Source organism: Ambystoma mexicanum, chromosome 5q (genome assembly GCF_040938575.1).
Source record: "Ambystoma mexicanum isolate Mex_15411 chromosome 5q, UKY_AmexF1_1, whole genome shotgun sequence".
NCBI classification, from domain to species: domain Eukaryota; kingdom Metazoa; phylum Chordata; class Amphibia; order Caudata; family Ambystomatidae; genus Ambystoma; species Ambystoma mexicanum.
In genome coordinates, this window is record NC_090933.1 from 841653087 (window position 1) to 841667283 (window position 14197).

The window sequence follows — 14197 nt, forward strand, 5'->3', positions numbered from 1 at the left end:
GGGACAGGCTCATGAATTGGGGGCTTTGTTGAGCTTCAGGTTTTGCTTGTTAATGTGGTTTTCCCTATTGTATCCCCTTGTGTCTGTTGGTGTGTGTTCTTTAGTCTCCCTCTTTAAGCTTCTTTTTCATCCTTATGTCCTTAGAAATTAAGTAAAGAGAAACAAAAGAAAATCCTCTCGTACTTTTCTCTTTTCCCTTTGGGTCAAGTTCAAGGAGCACACATTACGTGCCACAGAAGCAGCACCCCCCCACAGTGGGGAAAGTGGCTGCAAATGAGTGCCACATGACACTCATGCTGGCCCCCGAGTCATCTACCTAACCCCTCAAGTCTTGCACAGCATAGTCTGACCTAGTGATATCATCAGATAGCATGTCCTTTTTAAAACCACAAGCAGTACACATCTATCGGTGCCGGTGGTGGAAATCATTTTGTGGTGCTATTTGGGCAGAACATGCAAAACCGATAGATGAGGAATGCCAGCACACACAGCATGCACTGCGTGACCTCTGTGTTAGGCAGAATCCTGTGCAGTTCCCTTAGGGAGCACTACAGAAGATTAAGACTACAGGTATGAGCAATAAATCCCCTTTGGTATCAGTCAGTACCACAAAGATTTAGTTGGTAGCTGTGGCTAAGCAGTCAGACTTATCTCAAGAGGGAGATGAGCAGTATTCAGGGTTTACACAATAGGACTACAGTGCTAAGGCACAAGGAAACACTGACCAAAGCTTTGTATTAAAACAAATATATTTATTTTACACACTTCTAGTTCAACACATTAATCACAGTTAATAAACCAAGTTAAAATCAGTCAAGAAAAGTATAGACAACTCCCTAGTTAAATTGTAGACAAGTTTGAGCAAGAGTGAAAACTAAGCAAAACGGCACAGTGAAAACCAAACACAAATGGCACTCTAGCAATTTCTCACAAGGGAGGGAAGGGACAAGTTATACCGAAATGTCTTCTTAGGCACCTTAGCAACACTTCCCAATAAGTTTGTGAACAAGTTAGGCAAGGCAGTACATTAGCATAGAGTGTACTTATATGAAAACCGAGCAAAGTGGCACTTCACTAGTTTTCGAAGTAGGAAGGAAAAGGTGGTTATAAGAAATAAGTGCACCAACACAGTTCTAGTTGAGAAGCAATCTAGAGAAGGCAGTTCTAACAAATTTAGCCAGAGTCAATAGGCCTGTGCCAGAGTCAATGGAACAGGGCAAGGGCCCAGGAGCAAAATGTTCTTGTAGCTGCAGTCAAGTCTTTGGTTAACGATTTGAAAAGGTGGGTGCAGAAGGCGAAAGACAATGTTAAACGATAGGGGCGACCATCCCAACAGGTAGGTAAAGGATTTAAAACACCTTTGAGCTACCGCACGAAAATGGAGGCCTGGCGGAAGAAAGAAGAAGACGCTTCTGCGGTGGCGGTTGTTCCTGGTAGTTCCTGCAGTTCGGGTGATCCAGCAGAAGAAGAGGGACTCTTGTCGTGGAGGAAGGTTCGAGCGACTGCACTACCCAGGGATGAAACCAGCCGCGGTGCTGCCCAACGAATAAAAGGTACGCTCCTTTAAATCGCGGTCCAGGTGGCTGGCTGCCTGGCTATCCGACCTCCAAATGCTGGGCACTGGCGATTCGACCAAGGCAGGTCCAAGAAGGCGATTGGCAAACTGGTTGGCCCCACCAGCTCAAAGGAAGAAGGCTCTTTCAGATAAAGATCTCTCGTTGTGTGGAGAAAAGTGGTGAGACGCTGCAGCAGGGCTTCACCGGTGGTTCAGTTAGTTGCAGATGTCTTTGGCTTCTCTCCTCGTCGGTTCTGTAGTTCCACTGGCGACGGCTTGCTCTTCCAGTCCTCAGGACCCTGCTTTTAGGCAAAAAGATCCCCATTCATACAGCCTAGCTGTCACTCACACAGTGGAGTGCTCATTTTGGCGGGAGACCCTCCAGCCTATCAGGTTAGTGTGCGACATGGGTTGCTGCGGCAACCCTGTCCAGGGGTCCTACTCCCCCTCCCACACAACGGACCCACCCCAGACTCAGTGGCACCGAAAGAAGGGCTTCTTGGCAGAAGCCCTCCAAAGGACGAACAAAGGATCCCTGACCTGGGTTAGGAGTTTAGAGAAAGACACGAGAAAGAATTTATATTAAAGTTATGGCAAATAAAACCTACCAGAGTAAATTTAATAATAAAATAAACCGGCGGTATAAAAGAGGCTGTCAGAAAAAGTGGTAGCCTCGAACAATGGGAAAATCCCATAGGGAAATATTTGCGGTCGAATATTTTCGGTAGTAACCACTGCCACCAGCCAGAGAGAGGGACTGTACGGTACCCTCTCGAAAATGAACACCAGGGGAAAAACTATTAACCCTTCCCAGTACCTCCATAGTAAGATGGGTTGTACTGGTTTAGTTCATAAAAATTAACTAGTAAAGTCAATGGGGACTTTACATGCCCTGAGAGACAGTAGTCAGTCCCAGGGTATGGAGTCTATGTTTGGGGGTCGCTACAACACCCCTATGTTACTGCACTGATGGTGCTGTGTAACACATGTGTAAAAAGATGGTTCCTATGAGGGTGAGATAAACCCCATAGACATTAAACACAAAAAATAGCCTAGAACACACATAGCAATTATGCCTAAGAGTGGGAAAAAAAGTCTCACTCTTAGCAGGAAAAAGAAACAAAACCCTTCAAACTCTACAAGGTGACTGGGCAGGAGGCTACTAAAAGGGTGAACATTGTGCAATGCAGGGGTACAGGAAAATGGCCAGTTCTGTTTCACGGGAAAATTGGCAGATACATGGCAAATTTTGCACAACGCACCAATTTCACTCAAAAATGAAATTTTGGGGGGAAAAGAGTGTTTCGTCCCTTTAAATGATGTTTTTCTCAGAAATGTTGTTTTTGTGGGTTTCATATGGTTCCGCAAAAAATGAAATTCCACCGCAAGAACATTAAATACCAAAAGTGCAGCAGAGATGGTAGAAAACAGAAGCGAAACAGAATTGTTGTCATATTTCGCCAATACCATTTCACGGCGGGATTTTCGCCCATCCCTAGTCCAATGCAAGAGAGCTAAAAAAGGCATTAGTATCGCAGCTAATTGGTTGAGACAAATAAACTGTGGTAGAACCTCCAATTGTGTTAGCTGGCACGATGACTCGAAGAGTGGTTGAAAGAGCCAAATACATTTAGGATGATGGGAAAACTAACAATACCCTTTTGCAATGCAATCATCCACTTTTGTCGTATTCTTAGTTTCCATAACCTTTCCCCATGGCACACAATCCATTTGACTGTAGATGTCTCGCACACTAATCTTCATCATCTGAGCAATCAGTTGTGTGGTCTTCCAAGTGGTGGGACTAGTGTTTGCTGCTGCCACAGTGTTTGCCAATAAGATGGTTGTTAATTTAGTAAGCCCTCTCATTGATGCATTTTCTGTGGTCCCATACAATAGTCCCAGAATTGCTAAAAACCCATTCACATTTCAGGCTAGCCGGGTGGGGGCAACTCACGCTTTCTACAGCTAATTCAATAAGTACAGATAGGTACACTGACCTCTTGCCAAGCCAGAATTGCATCAGATCATCACCACTACCCAGATGGCATGTGTCGAGAAAATATGCATCTACCATTTGGTCTGTCGTATGCCTGATAAAATGTCATGGGGACACCGAAGCACATAGCAAGCCAGACTATGGGCGGAGTCTGTCAAACATCCTCTTATGGTTTTCCACTTTCTGAAAGTTCATCTTGGTTCAGCGAACAAGTGTCAGGAGTTGTGGAGTCCGAGTGTGCATGCACTGTCAGAGGAACTTCTTTGCAGTGGGGGAGTTCCCAAACCTTTGGCTCGTTCTTCTTATTCCAGGTGGGATTTTAAATGCCTCGTAAGTGCATACTTATATGGTTATGCTTATGGCTAGCATGTCCTCTTGCGAATGACAATCTGCACCATTTTCCACATTCACAGGCACATGTCATTTATATGTTGCCACCTTGACTTCAAAAGGTGGGCCATGAAATAAATACCAGGATGTACTCCATATTCACCTTCATGCCAACAATGCATGGACCCTGTCTGAGTGTGGAGTACAGATTCATAACCAGTTCCCTTGCTTCTGTATTGCTAGACAGCTCATGTATTTTGCTGGTTACTTCTAATTACTGCAGATAGGCCAGTGGAAGCAACATTCTGAGTGATGTAGCATACAGGCTAACACACTACATGGTCTCTTCAAATGGTTGAAGGAAAGTGCAAACATCGTCCAACATTTTCCACTGTGTCTGAGGTAAGGGTGCACCATCCATTTACCGGCTCTTGCTATTGCAATAGTCATTCAAAGTGTTGCACTGTTCTCACAAATCCTCTAGCATTTGGAGAATTTGATATTGTATTTTTCAGCTGGTTGTAAGAGTGCTGTAGGTGGGCTTGCAGCGTTCATAACATATTATGAGCACTTTTAGGTATGGCTAATGTGGGCACAGATCTTCTGGGCCACACTTATCTCATTTTGTATTGGGTACTGGTTTATTATGTGGCTGGCCACAAGATAGAGGGCATGGACAAAGCAGAACTCTTTCATGGTTTTTCGTTCCCTCAGCGCAGCAACAAAACTAAATCCATTATCAGCTAAACCAAAACCCATTTGCAAACCACAACGATTGAGCCAATGTGCTTTGAAGCACTTCACCTGTGTATAAGCGCCTTACAAATAAACAATTACAATTATAGCCTTCTTTAATTTCTCCCAGAGATAAACTCCCCTGTGGGACCTCATGTCGTCTTGCATTGACAAGATGGCCTGCTGGCAAATGATTTCAAAGAAGAGGTGTCTGAGTGCTGATTTTAAATCAGGGGATGCAGAGTAATCTTTTTCATCATCATTGTCAGAGTCGTTTTTATGGAAGGGGAAAAAGGGGCACTTGCCCAGGGCCCCCACAAGGCTGTCTGATCTACAGAAGTGAGATTCCATTGTTCACCAAACTTAAATAGCACGTGTCAGGATATTTTATGCCATGTTGCTGAGGTTCTGAGCCCATTGCCTGTCTGTTTTGACAAGTGCATTCTGCCTTGATCAATTATGCATGTAATGTCTTCTGTGTCGACTGTGGTATACATAGTTTGTGTGTTCCTAACTGCATACCTCTGTGGCATTCTTTCCTTCCTGTGGGAATTATGTTTATCAAGTGCAATAGCTAAAGTTGAAATGCATATTGATAAATTGAATGGCACAATCCTTTAGAAGGTAGCTCAGTGTGCCAAGCACTCATTGCAGTGATATGTGTTCATATGAAAGATTAGAATAGCACATTCCAGCAAAGCTGGCTGAGCCTTTCCCATGTTTGAAGTGTATAAACCTACCTGCATATGTATTTGGTTTTATAGCACAACAGGTGCTATTATCTGCAATGAACTTGCACCAGATAGGGGTTGCTATAAAAACTAACATATCATCTATATGGTGAAGGTCTAGAAATTGGTTTGTTCAGATGGAGTGTTGTAAAACCTAGGCAATCACCTCCAACGATGGCATAAACTGTTTTTTGTAAAAGTCAAAGGTTTTTATGCACGTTTATAAATGACAATGTCACAAGCCATTGTTTTGGAAGTATTTAAAGCTTTAAAATACGAAAGAAAACCCCAGATTTAATGTGTTAAATAAATCACATCGATTGGTATGCTGGTATTTATATATTTACCTTGATGATGAGAGAATGAAGTTAGAATCATTCCCATTTTGTGTAACAGCCTTCTATAATATTTTGTTTTTATAAATGGCCATGGTTGGTAAAGTGATGTGTACTTTCCAAGTCAGTTTTATAAAATGAGATTGTTTTAGTTCATGATAAGAACTGGAAAAGAAAGTGTTCAAGTGCAGAAATTGCAGAGTTGGCACAAATCCACTCCTTAACCAATGTGGGATCCTGGGCATCTCATTTAATCTTGTATTGCCTAACCTCTCAAAATTGGCAGTCCCTAACCTTTTCACAATTGTCAGCCCTTCAGAGTGATTTCCTTTGCAGGGTGTGATCTTCATAAAAGCCTCACCCATAGGTTCACTCGCTATAGTGTTGCTTCCATTATAATAGTGAGCAGTGATATATTGCACACCACAGCACTTGTTCCTTTGATCTCTAATGGCAACACTATTTGAAAACCATATCCCATTTCTTATCCCTGTCTCTCTGGATACAGACACCTTCCTGGTAGCTTATCTGCATCCACTATCCATGCCATGGTATGTGTAGATTTCTCCTTCCTTCCAATTGGTCTCCTCTATCCATGCTTGAGCACTTTTGCATTCTGTGAGGCAGCTAATGTGAGTTCTCCATCTATTCTGTGTTACATGTACCTTTTACATGCGGGCCGCATTTTTACTACAGGCTGCATACCTTCCTGGATGCTATTGATAACAAGTATCCTGTATCTATACTAGAACAGAAGTAACCTCTTTGTACACTGATAATGTTGGCCTTCAAATGCTACTAGTTCATTATTCTGATTAGAGCAAGAATGAAGAGGATAAGGGGACTTAAAGGGAGTAAACATGCTAATTTTGAACCTATAGGTTGTGATCAGGATGAGGGGATAGGGGGATGCAACAAGATATTCTTGATTACTTAATTCCTTTGGTTTCGTGGAGGGGGGCACCCAAAGATGTCCGTGCCCAGGGACCCAAATGTGGTTAAAATGGCACTGATCATTGTCATCTATTTCCAGGGAAATCAGAGGTGGGGAATTTTCGTCCTCATATGTGGATTTATATCTGTGTTGCTGAGCTGACGTCATATCTTCTAAGTCATGTTGCAGGTGACATAAATCCTCCTCCTGCACTGCACGCAAAATATGTTTTCTTCCTAATGCACCAGAGGCTTTTGAGACAGATGCCCCAGATTTTTTTAAGAGGAGTAGCTCTGCAGCTACTGATTGACCGGTGTACAATCTGGCTTCCCCATCTTAAAAAGCTGCTTCTGAAATATATTTAAAAAAATGCAACAGGTGCATTCTTCACCGACCCTTAGCTCATCCCCTATCACGTGTGGGTAAAGCAGTAGATTCATGCTGGTTAATTTAACTCACCACTTCCCTTCAAAGAATGCATATGGGGTTCTCAGTGCTATGGCCTTTTCCGCACCCTAGTGAATGCATGTAGGGTTCTCATTGCTTTGGCCTTCTCCTCTGACTACCCAGTTCACATGGGAATCTATGTCCTTTGGACTTTTTATATGCATAGTAAATTCACATGGGATCCTCACTGGTATAGCTTTGCTTCGGCTTAGTAAAGGCACATAGGTTTCTCAGTGCTTTGGCCTCCTACAGAATGAATGGGGGTTGTATTAACCTCCACCCAAAATGTACACCACCACACACCCAAAATTCAGGTATCCCCAACCCACAAAACAATTCCACCCTAGCTCCCTAAATCTACCTAGCACCTGTTATTGATTTAACTCTAACCTAACTATCCTACAAATCCTTTTTCTAACTAACCTCTTCAAATGCCAGTTCCAACTTTCTATGTATCTATCTTTATATGTAATGAAAGTCAAACCTCTTAAATCGAACCTCAGGAAATCCCTGTAAAGTTCAACTGGGTTGAATCCTCTGGAAATTCCTTGGGTTTCAGTTTTGCTGGAACCATCCGGCCCATGCTTAGTGGCAAAGGAAAATGAATAGGGAGCTAAAGAGATAAGGACAGGAGAAAAGGTAGAGTGGGGGAAATGAAGAAAGTGGGCAGATAGTAGCAGAGAGTGAGAAAGAAGGGTTCCAGTATCTCAAAGAATGTAGTTTTCTTCTGACAATTCATCACTGACCTCAATATCCGATTAGCCTAGTCCGCTGTAGTAGTGTCATGCTGTTCATTGGTATTTTTAAATAAAGAGGAATATCTGGTGATTGCGATGTCACCTATTTCTGCCGTTACCATAGAACCATTTATTTCAGTGGCTGTCAATGGCTGGGGGTTGAAAGGAGGCAGTGACTTGCGAGTTTGTCTCTGTTTCACAAATAAATTCTCCAAGTGTGAAACTCGGGCTCCTCCTCACATATACACATATATCTTCATGCTGGCTACGTGTCTATCTTGTCCTTCCAAACATCAGTTCAGATGGGCCTTTTCCAGTCATACAGTGTGAGGTGTTGTGATAATCCCTTCTTGAAAAATTGAAAACCCTTTCCCTATGGAGCAAATTTAAAGTGTTAACATTAAGGTTACCCATGATTCATTGCACCAACTCATTTGATTGGGGTGACACCAGAGTCACTCTGCAGTGATGCAAACCTAGGTACTTGAGGAATAACTGGAAGTCATGTCCACTGAAAGTCTGTTCATTATTAGTCTTGATTACTTTGGGTTTCTATAGGCAGCAAATATCTTTTCCGGCAGCAGGATGACTGATGTGATAAAAGAAGATGGGATAAACTTCAAATCAGTATATCTAGGAAACTCACCCAATATAACCATTACATTAGCACCAGTGTGAGCTGGCCCTCAGAACACAACTGCAACTTCTTCCCAGATGCCAACTGCTAAAGGGGTTGGGGCTCAGACAAAAACGTACAAGGTGCTACGCTTAGGCAAATGTGATCATTCTTCAAGGTCCTTTTCACCAGCAACACCATCTTTGGGACCTTTTCTCCATAACAGATACTATTCTGGGGTGCCCTTCATGAGCCAGTTTGACAATTGTATGATGCAAGGAATTTGGGATAACAATCCTGTAATATTTCCGAATTGGTCATTAAGATTTTATCTCTGACAAGACCAAACATCTTCAAGGCTTTTCCAGCAATGTTGACAGTGGAGGGAGCCATTTGCTGTGCAGATTTGTCCGGATTGAAGACATTTTGTGACTACCCAGATGAAGGGTCAGACTTTGTTTCAGTACTCAGGTCATGCATTGTGCTCTATATAATTAATGTATAAGTGCTCTTGTGGTTAGATTTCCGTCTTTCCCGGGTGATGCCTGATCTCCAAATTATATTTTTATAATCATAAGCCCCATTGAGCAATGTGCTGGGACATTTTTACATTCGGGTTACCAGAAACTATTGTGAGAGCCTAGTCCTGGTTCTGTTTGGTGAACTGGTGTAAGGTGTCACTGATTAATGCAAATTCTTGAATATCCCCGATTCAATAACTTGCCATTCTGTGAAAAGTGTGTAATTCTAATCGATTTTACGTGTTGGTAGCCAAAGTGAGGGCCTGAACTTTCTCTAGGTCTTGCCTCATTCCTTCCTTGAAAAAGAGGTACCTGAAGAATTTCAGAGTGTGCTTATATGGTTCTCACTTGTCTTCATCCAGTGATAGGTTGGCACCTTCCAATGCCATGCAGAATCTTCGTGCATCTCATTGTGGGCTTCCTGCATGGTGCCAAATACTAGAATATCATCACTGCAGTTGAGGTACTGAGATATGCAGTGTATGATCTTGTGGATTTCTTCCTAAATATCTTGGCTGCCAATAAGACCCTGAAGCTGAGGCATTTGTACCTGAATAACCCCACATGGATGGCAAAACCGGCAATGTATGTTATGATGGGTCCAGTTTCAATCTGTGGTATCCTTCATCAAAATCAATCTTCAAAAAGACTGTTGATCCATTTAGAAGATGTATCATGCATGTTAATCTCAGGGCCTGGTGTTGTTCGCCCCGGTATAGCCTAGTTGGGTGTCAAACCAGATGTAGATGTGCCCTTCAAACCCCTTTCTTTGTAATTGGTACAATGAGTAAAACCCATAGAGTGGGCCTTTTTTCTGGTCCTATGGTATCCTAGTCCAGGAAAGCATGCAATTAATCTTCACCGTGCTGCAGATTGATGAAGGGGATGATGTTGTTGTGTACCGCATTGAGTGTTTCATCTATGTGCAGCATTATTTGATGATTTTATTTAGCTTACCTAGACCTTCAAAGAGAAATGTTGTGTGATCATCTCATCTATATCAGATAGTGAGGTTGTCCTAGGACGGTGCAGTATGTGGGCAGATTCCATTTGCATTGCTGGTCTGAATGTCTATGTTTGATGCCTGTGCATAGCTCATGTGGCCCCCACTCACACTGGGCACAGCTTTGCCAGCATGCCCTGTCTGGACCCTCTGTATTAAATGATCCTTCATCTCATACCTTGTTGTCTTAGCATCTGCCAATGCTTGTTTGTTCCCCACACCTGCTTGCTGCAACGTATAGCACCTGATTGACTCGCTGTGTCCTCGTCGTGATTTGGCTGATGTGTTCAACTAGTGTCACGATTTTCTTTCATATACGTTCTTTGCATTTTTTACAACAGCAATACTGTAATGCATCTTCCTAAATAACTCTTACTATGCCCTCCAGTAAACCTGATGTAGTCCCTCTCACCATGAGATGAGGCTTTGCGAGTCTGTATTCACACACTTATTTTGTCTCTGATGCATGTCTACAGGCATGAAGTAGCCCCCAGCACCATGAGGTGAGGCTTTGCCAGTGTGTAGGCACACATATATCTTGTCTTTTATGCTTGTCTACAGGTCTGAAGTAGCCCCCTGCACCATGAGGTAAGGCTTTGCCAGTCACGTTGTCTGTAACGAATATGCGTGTTCTTGCACTTTGCGTGTGATATGCACTTTCTTTAACTAGCGCCTAGATGCCTCCGGGTTTGGTGGACTGATATAATTGTGAAAAGAAATAAATTATATAGAAAGCTGCTTGGCTTTGTGATCTCTATACACATGGCTGAGAGCAATCCCAGACATGAATGTAGAGAATCGGTCCCATATGGTTAAATATCAGCATGAGATTGGCAAAGTGAAGAGAACTTTTTGAGTGTGTGGTAATCCTTTCCACTAATGACACTAACAGTGGCATCTGTGGCTACTGGGATTTCAAGAGGATTTCTGTCTATTTGTAAAAAGAAGAGAGAGCTGTGGCACCTGACAGTTGGCACACATACATTATTATGGGCATACCAGTGGCAGAGGCAGCTTTTGTTGACTGGGTGGGGGGCAGGGGGGGTCAAGTGGTCCTTTCCTGATGGACAACTGGCACAGTAACAATTCCAGTTCAATTGCGGCAGGTGAAAATTAAACATAGAGAGAGGGTCATAGTTAAAGGAGTGCAGTTAAGGACGGTACACCCCCAAGAACATTGTTGAATTGCACACATTTATGAGAAAAATAGTGTAAAAGCAATGCAATTTACTATTGTTTTTCTTGGGTAATACATGAAAATAATCAAGCAGATGCCATATCTCCATCAATGATATGATATATGGCATTTATAACGTGCCTATACACACGTGTTTCGAGGCACGACGAGGCAAGGCAGGGGGAACAGAGGGGAAGACAGACAACGATCCTACTAGGCCAGGTGACATTCAGATCGCGCAAGTGCATGGGAAAGGGGAAAAAGGAATGGTGCGTGGGGGAAGGGAGAGGGGAAAGTGCAGTACAGGGATAGTAGAATAAATAAGATAAATACAAAAAAGGCCAGATGGTGGCAAGTGCACGGTAAGAGCAACATAAGTGCTGGTGCGGGACTATAGGGATACAGTGTAACAGTCCCCAGGTGCGGGGGTTGCCAAGGAGGCAGTGCAGGTGTGCCTGGGCCCGAGATCAGAACGGGTGGCCAGATAACCAGTGCAGTTTCAGCCAGGAATTCAGCCGGGGAGAGGGGGAGAGAATACAGAAGCATAGAGGAAGGTTTTGAGGTGCTTCCGGAACCGGAGATGGTTCTCCTCAAGTTTTAGGGAGGCACGAAGAGCTCGAGAAGGAAGATATTTGGGAAGAGAGAGTTGAAAGTAATGCGGCTCCAGGAGGCCTTGTGGACAATGCAGAGGGTTTTTAACTTAATCCTCGCAGCCACTGAGAGCCAGTGCAGAGATTTCAGTCCTGGAGAGATACGATACCTGGGCTGGAGGCCAAGAACAAGTCTTGCAGTCCTGTTCTGGATAAGTTGCAGAGGGTGGAGAGTAGAGGCAGGAAGATTTAGATAGAGGCTGTTACAATAGTCCAGCTTAGAGAGAACCAGGGCTCTGGAGACGGTGAGCTTCTGGGTAGTTGGTAGTGTGACTTCTTAGAGATGTCAGAGATGTGAGGAGAGAAGGAGAGTGTGGAGTCGAAGATGACCCTGAGGTTTTTAGCCATGGAGGTGGGAGCAGGAAGAGGGCCAAGAGAGGCCGGCCAGAGAGCTGCAGGGAAGGAGGGAGTGGGTGTGCCAATGAGTAAAATCTCAGTCTCACTGGCATTGAGGCAGAGGTCATTGGCGGCACACCACTCCTGGATAGCAGACAGACAGAGATGAGGGAAGGAGAGAAGGAGGCCAAGGGTAGCCTGAAAACGAGCTGGGTATCATCTGCATAGCACTGAAAATTGGGGCAGAGAAGGGTGATGCGGTGGGCTAAGAGTGCCAGGTATTGCTTAAACAGCCAGGGAGAGAGGTTAGACCCCTGGGGGTACACCACAGGTAGAGACAAAGATATCGGAGAGGAAGGACCCAAGTTCGACCTGGGAGGGTCGGTCGGAGACGAAAGAGGTCAGCCACTCCAGGGCCTGACCCATGATTCCCAGGTTATCACGGAGACAGTTGAGCAGGATGGCATGGTTGACAGTATCAAAGTCAGAAGAGAGATCAAGCAAGATGAGAGACACACGGTGTTAGAGTCAAGGTTGGAGAGCAGGTCTTCACAGATGTTGAGGAGAGCAGTTTCCGTGCTTCTGGCAGCTGTGAAGCCAGACTGATGGTCATGGAGACAACCAACAGATTCAGTGTGGAGATTAAGCTGGGAGATGGCCAGTTTATCCAGGAGCTTGCCCAGGAAGGGAGTGATGGAGATAGGGCGATAGTTAGCCGGGCAGGAGGGGTCGGCAGAGGGTTTCTTAAGAAGAGGGTGCACAAGGGAGTGCTTCAGTGGGGATGGGAAGACTCTAGTGGCGAAGGAGTGATTGCAGAAATCAGCCAGGGCAGGAGCCAGGGAGTCGATGTGATCATTGATAGTTTTGGAGGAACAGGGGTGGGGAGTAGAGCAATCACTCTACTCCAGAAAACCCCTGCCACTCTATCTTACTTCCAAATAACATAGAGTGCCATAATATTAGCATGCCCACACTTAGATAGAATTGTGAACATTGGTCTGCGTAGCATCTAGATGGAAGTGTGAATACTAGCATGTCCACACTTAGATAGAATTGTGAACATTAGCCTGCGTAGCATCTAGATGGAATTGTGAATACTAGCATGTCCACACTTAGATCAAACTGGAAACATTAGCCTACGCCGCGTCTGGATAGATTTGTGAATATTAGCATCTTCACACTTAGATAGAACTGGGAACATTAGCCTGCGTTGCATCTAGATGGAATTGTGAATGTTAGTGTTAGGCAGAAACCTGTGCAGTTCCCTTGGGGACCACTGCAAAAGATTTAGGACTACAGGTGTTGGCAGTAAACCCACTTGGTAGCAGTCTGTACCACCCAGATTTACCTGCTAGCTGTGGCTGAGCAGTCAGACTTCCCTCAAGAAGAGTTAGGCAGTATGCAAAGTATACACAATAGGCACTCAGATACAATAGCACAAGCAAACACTGACCAGAGCTTTGGTATCAAGGTACATCATTATTTATTTAAAAACACACTTATTGAAACACTCCAGCACTATTATTGTAAATCACTCTAAACACAGTTACTATTTTTATATATACATCCCTTATTCCTTATCAGACAAGTCTCAGTTAACACCACTTATTTCCAGACAGAGGTGAGTGCTTAACTATAGATGGCACTCCAATAAGTTAACGAAAAAGGGAGGGAAAAAGGCAGAATGTAGGAAAATACACCACACTAATACTTAGGAACTATTAAGCAAGGCAGGAAAGTCAAAAAGTTACTTGTGAGCCAAAGTCCATAGGCCGGGCCCACTCTTGGAGAGAGCAGGGCACAAATGCACCCAAGATCACACAATGACAACAGGCTTAAAAAGTCTTGCAGGGAGTTCAGGAAGGTTTTAGTTAGGCTCAGAAAAGTTTAGCCAGGGTGTCCCAGGCTAACCCAGGGTCAAAAGCCGGGGGCTAAATCTACCCCGTACAGTCGGTTGCCAGGGAAGCCAGGCGGAACACGGTACCTTGTGTGGAAAGGATTCTCCAGCGGGGGCAGTTGTTCCTGGTAGCGGTTGCAAGTCGCGGTGTCGTCCAGAGGAAGAGAAGATCTCGGCGTGGAGGAAAGATGAAG

General features: G+C 44.1%; 1 protein-coding gene across 2 annotated transcripts in view; it reads right to left on the reverse strand.

The window, feature by feature from the left end:
• LOC138497705 (membrane-spanning 4-domains subfamily A member 4A-like) overlaps positions 1-14197 on the reverse strand; it is a 558077-nt gene that overhangs the window by 512838 nt on the left and 31042 nt on the right. The gene's annotated exons all lie outside the window — the stretch shown is intronic.